Source organism: Triturus cristatus, chromosome 9, assembly GCF_964204655.1.
Source record: "Triturus cristatus chromosome 9, aTriCri1.1, whole genome shotgun sequence".
NCBI lineage: Eukaryota > Metazoa > Chordata > Amphibia > Caudata > Salamandridae > Triturus > Triturus cristatus.
The window spans coordinates 1258668683-1258687657 of NC_140592.1; positions in this window are offsets into that span (position 1 = coordinate 1258668683).

Below are 18975 nucleotides of genomic sequence, written 5' to 3' on the forward strand. Positions count from 1 at the left end.
GGGTGTCCCTCGTGCATGCTCTGGTCCTGCATAAACAGCAAAATGGGACTGCGCTTGTCAGTGGAAGGCTAGGCCCTGCCCCCAGTCCAAACAACAGCCCCCCCATGCCTTTGAAAATGTTACAAGTTTGCAACTGAGCGGGCAAAAAGCGAATTATTATTATGAGGAATAACATTCCCAATCCTTTATGTAATGTGTTTGCTGCAGGAGCTTGCACTCTCAAAGACCACAAATTATCCATCCGCCAGCCGACCCGATGAAATCACAGTCCTGAGAGCACTTACCTTGCCTGCTGGAGCAGCAAAGAAGGGCTCATGGTGTCTCTCGCTGTTTTAGCATCATGTGATTAGTTACTGGGCTTTATGGACACATTTGTTTTTGATGTTCACTATTTTCATTGGCCGCTGTGGAATATTGCAGTAAAGACAGAGAAGCATAAACTGAGCCGCTGGTCAGGGCCATACTGGGAACCAAAACCGGCCCTGGCAAAGTGCTCGGCTGGCCCCCGAGGGGTTGGGGGTGCGGCAGAGCTGTTTGCCAGGGCCAGTTACGGACGAGTTTCTTACAGGGGGGCGATATTGCAGCTATGCTGAAAAACCGGCCCTGTAACAAAAACGGCCCCCATGGGCCCAAAACCGGCCCCCACCCTGGCGGCCCACCGGGGAAACCACCGGTGCCCGCTACAGCCAGTCCGGCCCTGCCTCCCGTCCTGACATAGAATGTTTTGCCAAGCGTAGCCCACGAAGAGCTGGACGGTATCACATAGCTATGATAGGACAGCAGTAGCCAGTGTGCAAAGGCCTATTGTGTATTCCCTAGTGCTTACCTGGGCTTAAAGCCCGCACCTTGCTAACCATTGGCCAGTTTGATTGTCACTCTTATTTACTTGCTTTCTATTCAATGGTTTTCCCTGTTTCAGCCTGTCCGTCTTGCGTTTGTCCTGCCTACGCAGCATAATCTCTTCACCAACTCTTTGATTGGCTGGCTTTTATGAGTCCACTGCTTGCTTTTAGGGAACTACTTACTTCTTTTTGTCTATGCACTGCATGAGAGTGCAAGTGTTTTCCAGCGGTCTCCCTCGTGTGCTCTTCTCCCCACCTACGTGCTCCTCATTGCTTTCTTTTGTCCATATGCTTCTCCCTTTGCTTCTGTTTTCTCTCGCTCACGTTGCTCCCACCCCTCGCCAGCTGTGTTATTTCACTGACTTCCCAACCCCAAACCACTATCCCCTATTACGCCCTCATGTTTTGCTCTATGTTTTTGAAAAGCACTTTTGTGATACTTTTTTTTATTTACGGATCCAGCTTGGAGGCATGTTCAACACATGTGCGTGACCACAGATTGACATGACGGCTGCATCCTCATGGAGGCATGTTCAACACATGTGCGTGACCACAGATTGACATGACGGCTGCATCCTCATGGAGGCATGTTCAACACATGTGCGTGACCACAGATTGACATGACGGCTGCATCCTCATGGAGGCATGTTCAACACATGTGCGTGACCACAGATTGACATGACGGCTGCATCCTCATGGAGGCATGTTCAACACATGTGCGTGACCACAGATTGACATGACGGCTACATCCTCAAGCCTCATTTTTTTTGCCTGCTGTACAGCATGGCTAAAAACATGGGCAACGCTTTTACCAAAGCTTGGGCAATGCTTGCTTTAGATCGGTACAGATGCACTATTTTTATACAATTTGGATCAAGAGATTGGGCCCTTAATTTGAATCTGAGATGGCTAGCTGGTTGGCTGCCTTGAGATGAGGCAAGTGTACAAGGTTCATGGGCGCTGCTCTGCAAAACTATGGTGGGGCCATCTGAGAAGTAGCTGAACTTAGCCCATGGTAGGGTAACCATTATACACCTCAAAGGGATTGAAAATAAAATGCCCTTTTATGTTAAAAGGTTACAATGGCTGTGGGTCCACAAACTGAGGTCTGTGAAAAATAAAAGCACTAGGACGTGGTCAATGCTGGATGCATCATCTCACGTTATTTTCTTTACTTTCAGCCATGTTGCACAGTAGCCATGATGCACTGCAGCCATGCTGCTGTGTAACACGGATAACAAAACATTGACAATGGGGGTGATGTGCTGTGTAGTGGATAATGAGTTGCAGTAATGTGCTGTGCAGTGGATAGTGAGTTGGAGTGATGTGCTATGCAGTGGATAGTGAGTTGGAGTGATGTGCTGTGCAGTGGATAATGAGTTGCAGTAATGTGCTGTGCAGTGGATAGTTGTTGGAAAACGAGGCAGCATCTGTGAGGCCTGCACAAATAACATGTCTACATTTGTCCTTCACTGGGTACCAAACACCCAATTGTAGCGCCTGACTCTCAGAGGGTAGCGTTGCAGAGCAGTCTGACGCTTACTCAAGGGAGGTAGTGTGGGCTAGTAATCGCCATTTGCAGGTGCACAAAAATAACACTCAATAATTGATTGTCCAGTCTGTACTTTGCTTTATAAAAGTAAGAGTACATTTATTAAACACACACACCACTCAATACTATGCACCAATTTACAAATATACATAAGCTGTTGGAATTACTTTGTGACATTGCATAACATCTCCACCCCTCCCGCAGGGGGGGGTGGGGTCTAGTACCACCACACCCATGTATGCACATCAACTTGCCCCCAATGCAGTTAGTTGAACATAACCTGGAGCGAGGGCCCTGCGCACTGGCACCATCCCAGTGGCGACCCATCCCATTACCTCAACCAGCATTAAAAAGGGGTAAACCTGCCTTGGTGACACATGACCCAGACTGAGCATCTCCTACTGACCATAAAGTATGCACCTCTATATCTTAAGGGCTAGCAGTCTGGGGTCTTTACCTAAGCGCAGCAGCAAGAATCCATGTTTACGCACACTTTAGAATGACAGTACTCATCACCTTGGTTGATCATTTGAATGCATTGCAATTACAGCCCTAAAGGCATCACAGATGAAATCACAGGATTGCGCATATACAGCCAGACACCCTAGCAGGACTGTCTGGCAACATAGCCCCCCTTGGCTTATGACATCTCCTGACACATGTGACTTACAGTCCCTTCAAAAGGAGTACTCTTGGCAACTACACTTCTCCTGCAGTGTGCCTCTTCACTTTAAAAGGAATCACAGGTAAAAGCATGGGATTACATAAATACAGCCAGACCCCCTAGCAGGACTGTCTGGCAACATAGCCCCACTTGGCTTATGACATCTCCTTACACATGTGACTTACAGCCCCTTCAAAAGAAGTACTCCTGGCAACTACACTTCTCCTGCAGTGTGCCTCTTCACTTTAAAAGGAATCACAGGTAAAAGCATGGGATTACATAAATACAGCCAGACCGCCTAGCAGGAAGGTCCAGCAACATAACTCCATTTAGCTTAACATCCCCTTACACAGGTACTTCACTTTACACATGTGACTTTCAGTCCACCTAAAAAGAAATAACCAATAGTAAATGCATTTCGGTGCAATTACACCACTTCACCTCCAGGGGATGCCCTTCTCCAGACATCCCCCAACTCAGCCCTTCACTCCGTGATGCATTTCATAGTGCACCCTCAGCTGTAGAACATAAGTTCCAGCCTAGAAGGTGTTAAAGGCTGGCTGAGCCCTTGAGAGGTTATTCTTTCAGATGCCCCGTGAAACTTAGGGGTGGACTGTTCTTCTTTATGCTGGGGAGACTGCGGTGCTCCTGCGGCCTCCCTGCACCCCTTTTCACACGTGAGGGTGACCCCCTCCTCTGGGGGCCACCAGGCACCAAAATGGCAGATTTCTTCGTGCTGGGGGGGGGGAGACTGGGCCACTCCAACAGCTCCCCCAGAACCTGCTCCTGCAGCCCCCCTGCACCCCTTTTCACACGTGAGGGTGACCCCCTCCTCTGGGGGCCACCAGGCACCAAAATGGCAGATTTCTTCGTGATGGGGGGGAAGACTGGGCCTCTCCAACAGCTCCCCCAGCACCTTTTCACAAGTGAGGGTGACCCCCCTCCTCTGGGGGCCACAAAGCACCAAAACGGCAGATTTCCAAATGCCTGGCGACGCATTATGGGGCGCTTCTTGCTCCTCTTTACCAGCCCCCGCCACTGGGAACACTCTCCTCTGCCCTCTGGGACTCTGAGAGCGTAGATTCAGCAGTGTGCTGTCTTCACTGGCTCCCTGCGCCAGCCTTTCACCAGGCTCTCTTTCTGGGCACCTCTTGTCCCTGCGCAGAGGCCCCTGTTTCTGTGCACCAGTCCTGGGCTCTTCTTCTGGTGCTGATAGGGTCCTGGGGGCAGTCAGGGGGTCTCTCCTTCCAACTGCCCATTGCGCCAGGCTCCAGCACCTTCAGCCTCAGCCGAGCACACACCCCAGAGAGCTTCTCTTCCTGTGCAGGCACTTTTTAAAAGTTGAGTAGGGGGCTGGCAGGAAGTCTCTGTTGGTCCTATCAAACAGCGACACATCACGTCCCTGCCCCTGCTCCCTCCTTCTTGTCCAGCCTCTGGGTTTGTTAAAAATGGTGTCCTCCAGTGTTTCTGAAGCCCCTTTCGCCCACGCTGCCTTCCCTCCTTGGTGCAGCCTGGTGCCTGGCACCCAGTGACAGCTGCTGATGGATGAGCCTGTAGCCCCTCCCATCTTCTCTTCGTGGAGAGGAGGCCCTAGCTTGTGGAAGAAAGGTTATCAATCCATCCAGCTGAGGTCAGCCCTCAGCCTGGGTCTGGTCCTGGCTGGCTCACAGAAATATGACAGTTCTGGATGACCCAAAAGCAGTACAAATATGACTTTGGACTCTGCAGAATACTTCTTTTCACCTCCAATACAATGGACTTTAGTGCATGTCTGGAAACTGTAGGCCTTGTGGAAGTTAATTTAGCCATGGGCCCCACATTCCCTTAGGGAAATAATGAAGTGAAAACACAGTAAAACACACTGACTTTCCCTGGCATGTTTCTTTCCAGCGTATAAAGCCTATTCCATATCACCATCCAATACTGCATAAGTCCTGCCACACCATTCACTTTGTAGCTGCTCCTGGACTGCGCACGCTAGGAATCTCCCCTGCGCAGCCCGTACACGTGTGCACACGCATGTACACATGTGTCTGCATGTAACCAGCCCGGTGTCCCTTGCTCCAGCTGCTGCGCAGTGACCTGGTCAAGCCAGGGGAACACCAGTAAAATCCCCATGCAGTCTCTTACATCCTGCGTTCACTGTGGGTGAGTCCCAACTTATGAGGCTCCCCCACAGTAAAAGCTCAACAATTAGGTGCTCAAAAATCAAAAAATCCGGGCGGCCCATAGTGTCAGAACCACCTTCTAACACACGCCGCGCCCAGCTGATTCCTACAGGGAAGAAGTAGCCACTATACAGGGGTACACTTCCCGTAGTCAGCGATAACTAGTTATAAGGGGTTCTAACCAGACCCCCCTTACTGACCAGTTATCCACTTAGACCACCTACTCCTCCCATCCATGAAATCTCCACCCATGACAGGGATCCCAGACTACCCTAAGAACCCTCCGGGCTCTAGGTTAGATACCTCTAGGTCACTCATGGTCTACATGGACTCAGCCTAACTATGCTCACCTTTGCCCTTGGGCATGCAACACTATGCCTACCACTTCTCCAGACAATGGTCCAGTGCCTCAGCACCGATGCGGTCTTCTGGGATAGGTCTAAATCCCATCATCTGGGTCACTAGCTGGTCTCCCTTCCAGAGTTTGTTCCAACCAGTACCCTCTCTCCGTTTGGTCCTTGCACCCCAAAGATGCAATCTCTCTGGACACTCACCCTGCCGCTGAGGTCATTCTGCTGCCACCACCCTTTTGGGATGACTGTCTTCCCTAAAGAAAGCACAGCCACTTGTGCTTCCCCACACAGAAAAGCACCCTTTGGCCACTGGCCTGGCTCCCTGATAGGACCTCAGACCGGCCTCACCACCACACTGGCAGTGCCAGGGAGGAACACTGAGGGTGCCTCATCAGACATCCTACAGCTCATTCCCCCCGTCAGTAGCTCCACCCGGAAACTACCCCGGGAACCTAGACCCCTTCCTTGTTCTCTGCTGCGAGAACAGGGCCTATGTACCCTTCCCTCCGAGAGGTGCGCTCCCATCCCGGAGTACCCTTAGAGAGCCTGTGGGTCCCGAGTTAGCTAGACCCAGGCCCACCTCTCATGGCTCTCCCCGGTCTCCCTGCAGCGCCTTGGGAGACCGCCCAGGGACCTACATGGTCCCTGGATGGCCTGCACCACCCCTTATGAAGAGCAGGGTCCCTTCACTTAAGATAGGCCCCACCTGCCTTCAGGGTAGTACTACCACCCTAAGCCAGGGACCCTAAAGATCCCGGCTAGGCCTGCACCATCCCTTCGCGAAACACAGGGTCCCTTCACTTAAGCTGGGCCCCACCTGTGTTCAGGATGGTACTACCTTGCAGAAGTCCACCTCCTGCCTCCAGCTGGGGGAACACCCCCATGCTCTTGGTCCTTGGGTCCAAGTCCCACAGGACCTACCTGACTGGTTACCGGCTAGGCCTCGCCCCAGCCCCCTCAGGATCCACCACTAACCCTTCCCCTGGAAACTAGGGAGCACATCGCCCCCACTCAGATCTCCACTGGGTCAGTTACCTAGCCCACCTAGGGGCTACCACTACACACCATCACTGAAGAACTACCCTCCTTGGGGGCCACCCACTACCAGGGGCCACCCCTGGGTTGCTCACCTCCCCACCAGTTAACCTGGGGGACCTGCCTGACACTTAACTCTACCACACCCTCCTCCCACTGTGGGAAAAGTTTCTTGGGGTCCCCCACCATGGGAACCCCTGGGGCGCTACTACCCGGGGTAAAGAAACCTCCTGCCCCACCCTTCCAGTAGTTTTGGCCTGCGCCATTAGCAAGAAACTTCCAGTGGGGGAAGGATATCTGGGGTCCCTCCTGTGGAAACCCTCCCTGCCCTTAAAAAGCGCGGGAACCTCCCAGGACCCCTACTTCTCCTGTCCCCCTTGAAGGTCAATCGACTCCTACACCCCCACCTGTGATGTAGGTATCAGTTGCTGTCCCTATCTCTTGAGGAGACACCCTCCTCATGCAGGTGTAGTGTATGTAGTGTTAGGGTTCAAAGGTGTACAATATGGCTCAGAACATTTGTATGCAATCATTTCCTGGAAAGCACCATCCCGCTAGCACATTATAATCAACATAGCGCGGTCATATCAATACAGCTTACATTTAAACCATAATAACTTCACATGACACATATGGGCGCTGGGCTTTCCTTTCCCATACCTTTAGTTCACATAACCAAAACCTTGAACCCTTCTCAGAGCCTTGCGCTCTTCCATTTGCTCATTGCTGCATAGGTAATGTGTGGCAAAACTGGACTTCTCAAATGCTATAAATGCACACCAGAATGGGATACTATGTTTCCCGCCGCTAGACACCAATGTTGGAAAACGAGGCAGCATCTGTGAGGCCTGCACAAATAACATGACTACATTTGTCCTTCACTGGGAACCAAACACCCAATTGTAGCGCCTGACTCTCAGAGGGTAGCGTTGCAGAGCAGTCTGAGGCTTACTCAAGGGAGGTGGTGTGGGCTAGTAATCGCCATTTGCAGGTGCACAAAAATAACACTCAATAATTGATTGTCCAGTCTGTACTTTGCTTTATAAAAGTAAGAGTACATTTATTAAACACACACACCACTCAATACTATGCACCAATTTCAAATATACATAAGCTGTTGGAGTTACTTTGTGACATTGCATAACATCTCCACCCCTCCCGCAGGGTGGTGGGGTCTAGTACCACCAGTCCCATGTATGTACATCAACTTGCCCCCAATGCAGTTAGTTGAACATAACCTGGAGCGAGGGCCCTGCGCACTGGCACCATCCCAGTGGCGACCCACCCCATTACCTCAACAAGCATTAAAAAAAGGGGTAAACCTGCCTTGGTGACACATGACCCAGACTGAGCATCTCCTACTGACCATAAAGTATGCACCTCTATATCTTAAGGGCTAGCAGTCTGGGGTCTTCACCTAAGCGCAGCAGCAAGAATCCATGTTTACGCACACTTTAGAATGACAGTACTCATCACCTTGGTTGATCATTTGAATGCATTGCAATTACAGCCCCTAAAGGCATCACAGATGAAATCACAGGATTGCGCATATACAGCCAGACACCCTAGCAGGACTGTCTGGCAACATAGCCCCACTTGGCTTATGACATCTCCTTACACATGTGACTTACAGTCCCTTCAAAAGAAGTACTCCTGGCAACTACACTTCTCCTGCAGTGTGCCTCTTCACTTTAAAAGGAATCACAGGTAAAAGCATGGGATTACATAAATACAGCCAGACCCCCTAGCAGGAAGGTCCAGCAACATAACTCCATTTAGCTTAACATCACCTTACACAGGTACTTCACTTTACACATGTGACTTTCAGTCCACCTAAAAAGAAATAACCAATAGTAAATGCATTTCGGTGCAATTACACCACTTCACCTCCAGGGGATGCCCTTCTCCAGACATCCCCCAACTCAGCCCTTCACTCCGTGATGCATTTCATAGTACACCCTCAGCTGTAGAACATAAGTTCCAGCCTAGAAGGTGTTAAAGGCTGGCTGAGCCCTTGAGGGGTTATTCTTTCAGATGCCCCGTGAAACTTAGGGGTGGACTGTTCTTCTTTATGCTGGGGGAAACTGCGGTGCTCCTGCAGCCCCCCTGCACCCCTTTTCACACGTGAGGGTGACCCCCTCCTCTGGGGACCACTAGGCACCAAAATGGCAGATTTCTTCGTGATGGGGGGGAAGACTGGGCCTCTCCAACAGCTCCCCCAGCACCTTTTCACAAGTGAGGGTGACCCCCCTCCTCTGGGGGCCACAAAGCACCAAAACGGCAGATTTCCAAATGCCTGGCGAGGCATTATGGGGCGCATCATGCTCCTCTTTACCAGCCCCCGCCACTGGGAACACTCTCCTCTGCCCTCTGGGACTCTGAGAGCGTAGATTCAGCAGGGTGCTGTCTTCACTGGCTCCCTGCGCCAGCCTTTCACCAGGCTCTCCTTCTGGGCCTCTCTTCTCCCTGCGCAGAGGCCCCTGCTTCTGTGCACCAGTCCTGGGTTCTTCTTCTGGTGCTGATAGGGTCCTGGGGGCAGTCAGGGGGTCTCTCCTTCCAACTGCCCATTGCGCCAGGCTCCAGCACCTTCAGCCTCAGCCGAGCACACACCCCAGAGAGCTTCTCTTCCTGTGCAGGCACTTTTTAAAAGTTGAGTAGGGGGCTGGCAGGAAGTCTCTGTTGGTCCTATCAAACAGCGACACATCACGTCCCTGCCCCTGCTCCCTCCTTACTGTCCAGCCTCTGGGTTTGTTAAAAATGGTGTCGTCCAGGGTTTCTGGCCACATGTCTGAAGCCTCATCCCCCATGCTGCCTTCCCTCCTTGGTGCAGCCTGGTGCCTGGCACCCAGCGACAGCGGTTGATGGATTGGCCTGTAGCCCCACCCATCTTCTCTCCGTGGAGAGGAGGCCCTCGCTTGTGGAAGAAAGGTTATCAATCCATCCAGCTGAGGTCAGCCCTCAGCCTGGGTCTGGTCATGGCTGGCTCACAGAAATATGACAGTTCTGGATGAACCAAAAGCAGTACAAATATGACTTTGGACTCTGCAGAATACTTCTTTTCACCTCCAATACAATGGACTTTAGTGCATGTCTGGAAACTGTAGGCCTTGTGGAAGTTAATTTAGCCATGGGCCCCACATTCCCTTAGGGAAATAATAAAGTGAAAATACAGTAAAACACACTGACTTTCCCTGGCATGTTTCTTTTCAGCGTATAAAGCCTATTCCATATCACCACCCAATACTGCATAAGTCCTGCAACACCATTCACTTTGTAGCTGCTCCTGGACTGCGCACGCTAGGAATCTCCCCTGCGCAGCCCGTACACGTGTGCACACGCATGTACACATGTGTCTGCATGTAACCAGCCCGGTGTCCCTTACTCCAGCAGCTGCGCAGTGGCCTGGTCAAGCCAGGGGAACACCAGTAAAATCCCCATGCAGTCTCTTACATCCTGAGTTCACTGTGGGTGAGTCCCAACTTATGAGGCTCCCCCACAGTAAAAGCTAAACAATTAGGTGCTCAAAAAGCAAAAAATCCGGGCGGCCCATAGTGTCAGAACCACCTTTTAACAGCAACCCATCACCCTAGCTCACCATCCACTGCACAGCACATCACCCCAGCTCACTATGCACAGTAAATCACTCCAACTCACCATCCACTGCACAGCATATCACTCCAACTCACCATCCACTGCACACCACATCTCCCTAGCTCACTATCCACTGCACAGCACTTCACCCCAGCTCACTACCCACTGCACAGCACATCACTCTAACTCACTATCCACTGCACAGCACATCTCCTCAACTCACTATCCACTGCACAGCACATCGCTCCACCTCAGTATCTACTGCACAGCACATCACCCCAACTCACTATCCACAGCACATCACCCCAACTCACTATCCACTGCACAGCACATTACCCCAACTCACTATCCACTGCACAGCACATCACCCCTCCCATGCCCTCATGTTGGGCGCCGGAGTACATGTTATGATTGGACAGAAGGAGTGTGCTTCCACAAAAAGTGTCTGCCCTCCACACAGCTGTGATCGTTTTATTTATACAGCTGTCTGAGGTTCAAGGGCTCACACATGATACTGTAATGCTATTAAAGAGTCTTAGATAACCAAATGCTTGATGGTGTTTCTCTCTGGCAGCAGCACAGACGGATGAAGGGCAGACATTACCCTTCATGGATGTTTAGGTCTGGCTTGACAGTGTATTTGTCTAGTGGCGTAACAAAACTTGAGGAGGCCCCCCCTGCAAGATACGTGGAGGGGCCCCCTCCGGACAGGATCAGATGTTCTCCGGCCAGGGTACTGTGCTGAGGGGGGACCCTAAAGCTTGGGCCCCCCCACACCACGGGGGGGCTACGGGGGCCTGTGTTTCTGCCACTGGGCTAGTCCAGTCGGGACCCAACGTTTTTCTTGGGAGCCTGCTACCAGTGCTGATAAATGCCAGAGGCGCCTCAAGTCCAGTGCTTTAACCCCTTGAGTGCCCATGACGAGATGGTCTCGTCATGGGCCGCGGTTGCGCTGTGCCCATGACAAGACTATCTCGTCATGAGCCCCGCCCGCTAATGAAACGCCCGGCACAGGGCGTGGAAAGGGCGGGGCACACAAGGGGTTAAATGGAAAAAACTAAGTGCAGGTACTCACCAAATTGAGATGTGGTCTAGGGGGTGGGGTCTGGGGACAGGGCTAAGGGCAGTGCTAAGGGACCCTACCAGGGGCACACATTTAGTATGATTGAGATTTAATTGGTGTGCAGATGTGCATAACAATACAAATGCATATCTGGTATATTTTGCGCATTCCTTTTGTCCTTATGCGTACAAAAGGTTACATTTAATATTAAAGTGGGCTTCTCATGGTACAAACCCTAAATCACATATGACTTGCACAAGCTATTTTCCTTCACATTTTTGGGAAATGTTTAACAATGGTTAACCCTCTTGTCTCATTGCCACCTAGCAGACATCACCCAGCCCCTCCTTGATGGCACAGCTTTGCCTCAAAGCTCCTTACCTGCTGTAAAGTCTGATTCCCTCTTTCTGGAGGTGAGCAAGCTGCTGAAAGCTCGAGCCAGGATGCCTGCCTCTAACTCAGTTCCAGTTCCTCTTGCACCCTCAAACCCAAAATGAACTAAACTTTGATGGTGCGTCTGACTGCCAACCAAACTCTAATCTTATGTGCAAAGAATAAAGACAAAGTAGTGACCTTTTTTGTAATACAGGAGAGAAAGAAAAATTTAGCCATGTAGAGGCTGAATTGCACGATGTGAAAGCAGAAATTCTGGGCTCAATCTCGGCTTCCCCACTTGACCAAATTGTGTGATCCTAGACTAATATTTTACCTCACCAAGCCTCCTTTTTCTTTATTAGCACATATGATAGTATATTTAAATGCACAATTTCAGGATGTGTGTTGTTCATTCACATCTTGTGTTAGATTTACTACACTATAATGTTGCTTCATCATGAAAAAATAGGCCATATATAATGTACACATGAAAAGTGACCTGTTTCCTTTGTTCACTAACGGCATTGTGGTCACGGTGGGAGCACAAACCCCTCTCAATGCTGTGATGTAAGCTAATGCACCAAGGTGAAATACTTCCACTTGTTGGAGAATACACTGTTATTTCACTGTTAATGTGTTCAATGGTCAACTTATGCACTGGCTTTTAAGGCCAAGCCAGGCTTACTGATTCGGCTCTGACTGGCTCTCCTTGTTAAATTGTTGGTTCGCCCACCTCTACCCCTCCAAGAGCCCCCCTTTAATACAAGAGAAAAAGGCCTCTAAAAAGCAAAACACAATCGTGTTGAAGCACTAGAGTCGTCAAGCATTTGCTACAAGCGAACTTTTTCACGTGCGCTTCATGGGCAGAGCAGCGGCGGCTCCTCCACAATGGCGGAGGGGCGTTGCCCCACTGCCTGGCTCAGAGCCAGAAAATGGAAAATAAAACAATATAATTGTTTTATTTTTCATTTGCCGGCTCTGAGCCAACTTGCACAGGGAGGAGTGCTATGTGCACTCCCTAAGTGCGCATATGTATTTGGTCGGCCGCCTCAGATCGACCAAAACACACGTGTGCACTTTGGTTTCTCCAGCTCAGCTGCATTGAACTGCCGGGCTGGAGAAACCCCCATAGACTCCCTGGTCTGAGCAGAGCGTCTTTCCAGCCCGCTCAGACCAATCCCTGCGCTGCTCTCACATGAGAGCAGCGCAGGGATTGCAGGGAGCCGTGTCGCGGCCCCAGGGAATGCTGGGACCTGGAAGGATGAGGCCGAGCGCGATGCGGGAGGTGGGCAGAAGCTCCAGGTGAGTGTCTCGTTTTTAATATTTATTTTTCATTAATCCCCCCGTGCGTGCTCCCCTGCACCCACTCCACCCACCTCACCACCTCTTTATTGTGGCAGCCGCCACTGGGGCAGAGTGTGATAATGCAGGGCTTGACGGGCTTCCAAGTATATATCTGCGGTGCTGGACACTGCACACAACGCTCACTCATGCAAGAACACGGACTTGGACATAGAAGAAGTGGTGCACGCAGACAGGGCACTCAGTACTTGTGTTTTCAAAGAGCTTACATTTGCTGCTGTTCACATTACTAAACCTTGATTCCCCCCTGCTCTGCCTCAGGGTCACTTTCACCCCCTTCCGCCTCAATCTGGCTCCAAACAAGTGCTGGCATACTCTGCTATACCAGGAACTGCACACTGAATGGACACTGTGTCAATTACCACAGTGTTACTCGCGCCCCTCCCAAACTCCCTGCCAGCTCTGAATTAATGCATATGGGCGCTGCTCAATTAGCACTTTGTAAGGGTAGATTAGCACTCGATTATCAGAGTGTTTGACGAAAACGGATCGACTCTGTGTCCGCTATGTTATGCTTCTTTCTGTACATACTCATTTCACTGGGCTTACCTTGCTGCCCCATGACTACTGGTAATCTCTTTGGACAGGGAGAAGTTCTATACACAGGCGCAGAAAATTTAGAAGTGCCGGTACTCAGTACCGGTGAGTCCCGGCCCAATTAAAGCAAGTCTGTTCCTTGAACCACTCCACACTTCCTGCTTCTTCTTCTCGCTCTTGTAGGTTCTCACTTTACTCCTGTTTCCTTCCTTTGTTTTCCTCTCTTTCTCACCCCTTCTTCCTCCCTTTTATGCCTTCCTCTCTTGCTCTGGTCCAAAGCAGTGCTTGGAATTTGCAAAAACAGTCACGCACATTTTTGTGTTAAAACAGCAATGCAACACTTTTCAATACGCCCTCCTTGTGACACCATGGATGCACCGTATTTACTGTACGTATCTGTCGGCGCAAAACTCACGCATTGCTGGAATTGTGTCGTAAGCATGACACAACTCTACCAATACACGGAGTAGGCCTATACCCATTGCATTGCGTCACCCTTACGCCTGCTATGAGGCAGGCGTAAGGTTTTGACGGAGTGGCATCCTAGAAGTGGCGCAGTGAAACCTGATAGATTTCACAGCGCCACTTCTGCAAGGCTTTCTTGCGGGGGAACGCCCACCCTGCATACATTATACCTGATGCAGGTATAATGTGGTGCAGGGGTTTACAAAGTGACGCATCTGCCTGAGGTGTCACTTTGTAAATATGGCGCATTATTTACACCGGCACTGCGTCACGAAAAGTGATGCACCAGCGGTGCAAAAGTGTAGCAAGGGGCTCAACAATAAGCCCCTGAGTAACTGCACTTCCTTCATTTTAAAGTGTGAAGTGCGAGCACCCACCTGCACTTCTCAGCAGAGGTCCAGCACTTTTAATATGAGAGCATCAGCACTTATCTATGTAGGAACCAGGTGCTCTCGGAGAGTGAGTACCTCCACTTCTATATTTCCATTTTAAGCCCCGGGGCAAAGTCTGAGGATGTAAAATCCGGTTTGTTATCCTGAATAGCTGGTCCCCACCACCCGGACCCACCAGTATACATTAAATACTACTCTCGGGGCGCTTCATTAAGGGTAGTAACCGCTATATAAATGCAATTACAATACAAGGTGGAATATCAGTCAGAAGTGTGAAAGGGTAATGGTGGGCTGCCTCTAGCGAAAAGAAGTGATTTCATAGCTGCCACATGCCTCTGTAAGACTGCTGTGTGGAGTCCGACGTGTGACTGAAACGGCCCCAGCCCTACCAGCACCTCTGCTAGCCAACGGCACTACTTCACAACACATTGGGCTGTGTCTATGGAAGGGCTTCACCGCCTGTCATCAGAACCCCACAGCAGACGGCTGCCATCGAGGCATAGGTCCTGGGAGCTGAGGGGCGCTGTGCCAACATGAAGGGAGGCGGCTGGAGGCAGCGCCTCGGCCTCCTTCTCCTGGGAATCTGGCTGCTTTCCATCCACCTGGCAGGTAAACTCTAGTATTTGCATGCATGACATGACATAATAGAAGAAAAATTGATTTACTTTAATAGTGCGCCACCTGCGAAAAACTAAACAGGACTGACTCAGCCGTTCATACTTCCAAAGTAGAGACGAGAGTAGCATAGGTTTGGACACACGGACTGCTACGCCTATTGCTTTGTTAGTGCCGTGGTTTAGTGCTACATATATGCATAATTATTAATGGAACGTTGGGAGCCGCATTGAGGACAGTGGAATGGTTGAGGGCCGATAATGGCTGATATAGGCCTTCTGGTCAAACATTCAAACGCTTGGTTTTCGTTTCTCCCTTTTGAATTTGGAACATTCTGCCCTTGAGGCTGGTATGTTCTAGCAGCATTATAGCCCTTCCGTCCCAGGATATATAGGATGTTAAAAGCCCTCACCCTCGTTACAGACCCCGAGTCTGGGCTTTAACCAACCATTATCGCCCTTGGAAACGGCCTGTCATGCTACATTGTTTCCAGATGAAGCCGGAGAGAGATGGCCTTTCAGGAAGAAGCCTGGCGATAAAATTAAAGTCATAAATGGAGAGAATGGAAAAAAAATACCCCAAATAAACGCCTCTGACTCTCACCATGGGCTCTGCAGGTGTTTCCTTCCGCTGACATAAAGAGGCATGGGGGCCCGTCTTCCCGGGACATAAAGAGACACGGGGGCCCGTCTTCCCGGGACATAAAGAGACACGGGGCCCGTCTTCCCGGGGCATAAAGAGACATGGGGGCCCGTCTTCCCGGGCATAAAGAGACATGGGGGCCCGTCTTCCCGGGGCATAAAGAGACATGGGGGCCCGTCTTACCCGGGGCATAGAGAGACATGGGGGCCCGTCTTCCCGGGGCATAGAGAGACACGGGGGCCCGTCTTCCCGGGGCATAAAGAGACATGGGGGCCCGTCTTCCCGGGACATAAAGAGACATGGGGGCCCGTCTTCCCGGGGCATAAAGAGACACGGGGGCCCGTCTTCCCGGGGCATAAAGAGACATGGGGGCCCGTCTTCCCGGGGCATAAAGAGCCATGGGGGCCCGTCTTCCCGGGGTATAAAGTGACACGGGGGCCGTCTTCCTGGGGCATAAAGAGACACGGGGCCCGTCTTCCCAGGGCATAAAGAGACACGGGGGCCCGTCTTCCCGGGGCATAAAGAGACATGGGGGCCCGTCTTACCCGGGGCATAGAGAGACATGGGGGCCCGTCTTCCCGGGGCATAGAGAGACACGGGGGCCGTCTTCCCGGGGCATAAAGAGACATGGGGGCCCGTCTTCCTGGGACATAAAGAGACATGGGGGCCCGTCTTCCCGGGGCATAAAGAGACATGGGGGCCCGTCTTCCCGGGGCATAAAGAGACATGGGGGCCCGTCTTCCCGGGGCATAAAGAGACATGGGGGCCCGTCTTCCCGGGGCATAAAGAGACACGGGGGCCCGTCTTCCCGGGACATAAAGAGACACGGGGGCCCGTCTTCCCGGGGCATAAAGAGACACGGGGCCCGTCTTCCCGGGGCATAAAGAGACATGGGGGCCCGTCTTCCCGGGGCATAAAGAGACATGGGGGCCCGTCTTCCCGGGACATAAAGAGACATGGGGGCCCGTCTTCCCGGGGCATAAAGAGACACGGGGGCCCGTCTTCCCGGGGCATAAAGAGACATGGGGGCCCGTCTTCCCGGGGCATAAAGAGACATGGGGGCCCGTCTTCCCGGGGCCTCCTCTGCCAACAATTGATTTTGAAAGTTTGATATATATATTTCACTCCGCTGGGATATCCCATCCCGTACAACAGGCTTCAGCCAGGCAGCAGCTACCGTGTGTTTTCCTGCAGCCTTTGCGAGAAGGCTTCGGAAGTGGATGGGGGCCCCCCTCCAGAGTGAGAGTAATTGTTCCCCTCCCCCCCCCCCCCTCCCTGCACCGCGGGGGCCTGTGTTACGCCCCTGTATTCGTCACTTGACCTTTTAACCTACACGTATTAGCCTACAGTCCTCCCACACACATACATATTCAGTCCCACGCTGATTCCTTGTAATGCTTCACTTTACCATACAACATTCCTGGAAAGCCAGACATATTGGCATCGCCAATGCTTGTTCGGAATGTATCTCAACTTGGTGGTTTTATCGCCAGATGTCTGCCGATGCTGTGAGGTGTTACGTTATCACATCTGCTTACTCGGGGTGTTTAAAAACTACGGAAGTCATAAAGGCCAGCGACCAGTCGCCGAAGGGGTCTGCTGGTGACAACGCCCCCAGCGTACCTCCGGCGCTACCTGTAAGGCAGCTCAGTGGGTTCACGTGCCTGCTGCCCAGATATGTGTGTGTGTAGGCTGCTGATCACAGGGCTGACTCGGTCTTTCATACTCCCAGGGCCCTTCAGAGCTGAAGTCCTTGAAAGGCACAAACGGTAGACCGGTTTGCAGTGTCTGATCTTCAAATTGTCGATGACGTCCCCAAGGTTGCAAGAACTATCGTTTATTTCTGCAGTTAATAATGTTTTATCGTAAGAGAGATACTCTCAAAGTGTTTTGTTACACACCTCGCGGTCACGCAGCGCTTTATAAGCACGTAAAATAAAACAAATACAGGAAATCTCCATGAGAGCGCTTAGAGGCTCGTCCCACGGACAGGCGCCGCGCTCGGACAGTCCCACAAATCGGCTTTGGGGTGCTTGTATTTCTAATTTTTTGGTCCTGGAAATGTACGCCTTCTACAATTCATTTTCAAGACATTTGCTATTTGGGCGCCTTGAGTCCTCGCTTCTAGGCGCTCCGTTGTTCTCCCGAGATCTTTGCGCTGTAAATGTTGGCGCTACATGTGCACTTTGCGATGGCTTTGCTTTGGTCTTTGGCGCAGGGGTGCCGTGCGCTCCATCCCACCTCCTGTCCGAGTGCCACGACAGATGCCTCCTCGCAGATTCCCGCACACCGACGCCTGCCTTCAATCCTCCACCTAAATCACCTCCGTGAGCTGCGCCCCGAGCCCAGCGCCTAGAGGCGGCCGGCAAACAGAACGGCACGTTTGTTTAGCGCAACACAATGGATAAAACAGCTGAGGCGCTATCTCACCTCGCGTCTCCTGAGCACGGACGGCGCAGGGGCTGAGACCTCGTCCTCCCTGAAAACCCTGAAAAGGGGGAGGGGCGAGTCTGTAATTGAACAGAAAGGGGGGGGGGTCCTTTAGGTGGGGGTGGGCTCGACAAAGATACCAGGTCCTGCTCTCACCTCACTAATGGGCAGTGTCCATGCCAATAACACCAGATTTTGGCAGACAAAGAGAAACGCATTCTTCACACGCCAAGATCACACACTGAGGGAAAAGGAAGCTGGGACGAGGGCACCAGAAGAGGGGCAAGGGGAGAAGTGGCATTTGCGGGGTGGAAGAAGAGGTGCCAGCAGTGGGCAGCAGGCCAGACGTGCCCGAAGGATGACCACAAAGACGAGGGCACCGGGAGAAGGGGAGCGAAAGAGGTACTAGAAGATGGGCAGCAAGGAAGAGGTGCCAGCAACGGGGAAGGAGGGGAGAAGGTGCCAGCAGAGGGGCAGCAGAGGGGTAGCAGGAGAGGTGCCAGCAGAGGGGCAGCAGAAGAGGTGCCAGCAGAAGGGCAGCAGAGGGGTAGCAGGAGAGGTGCCAGCAGAGGGGCAGCAGAGGGGCAGCAGGAGAGGTGCCAGCAGAGGGGCAGCAGAGGGGTAGCAGGAGAGGTGCCAGCAGAGGGGGAGCAGAGGTGCAGCAGTAGGGCTGAAGGAAGCGGTGCACATGGGGGAGGGGCAGCAGGGTAAAAGGTGCAGCAGAAGGGCTGCAGGGAGCGCTGCAGCATGGGGCAGGGGAAGCAGGGTAGAAGGTGCAGTAGTAGGGCTGCAGGAAGCGTTGCAGCATTGGGCAGCGGAAGCAGGGTAGAAGGTGCAGCAGTAGGGCTGCAGGAAGCGTTGCAGCATGGGGAAGGTGCAGCAGGGTAGA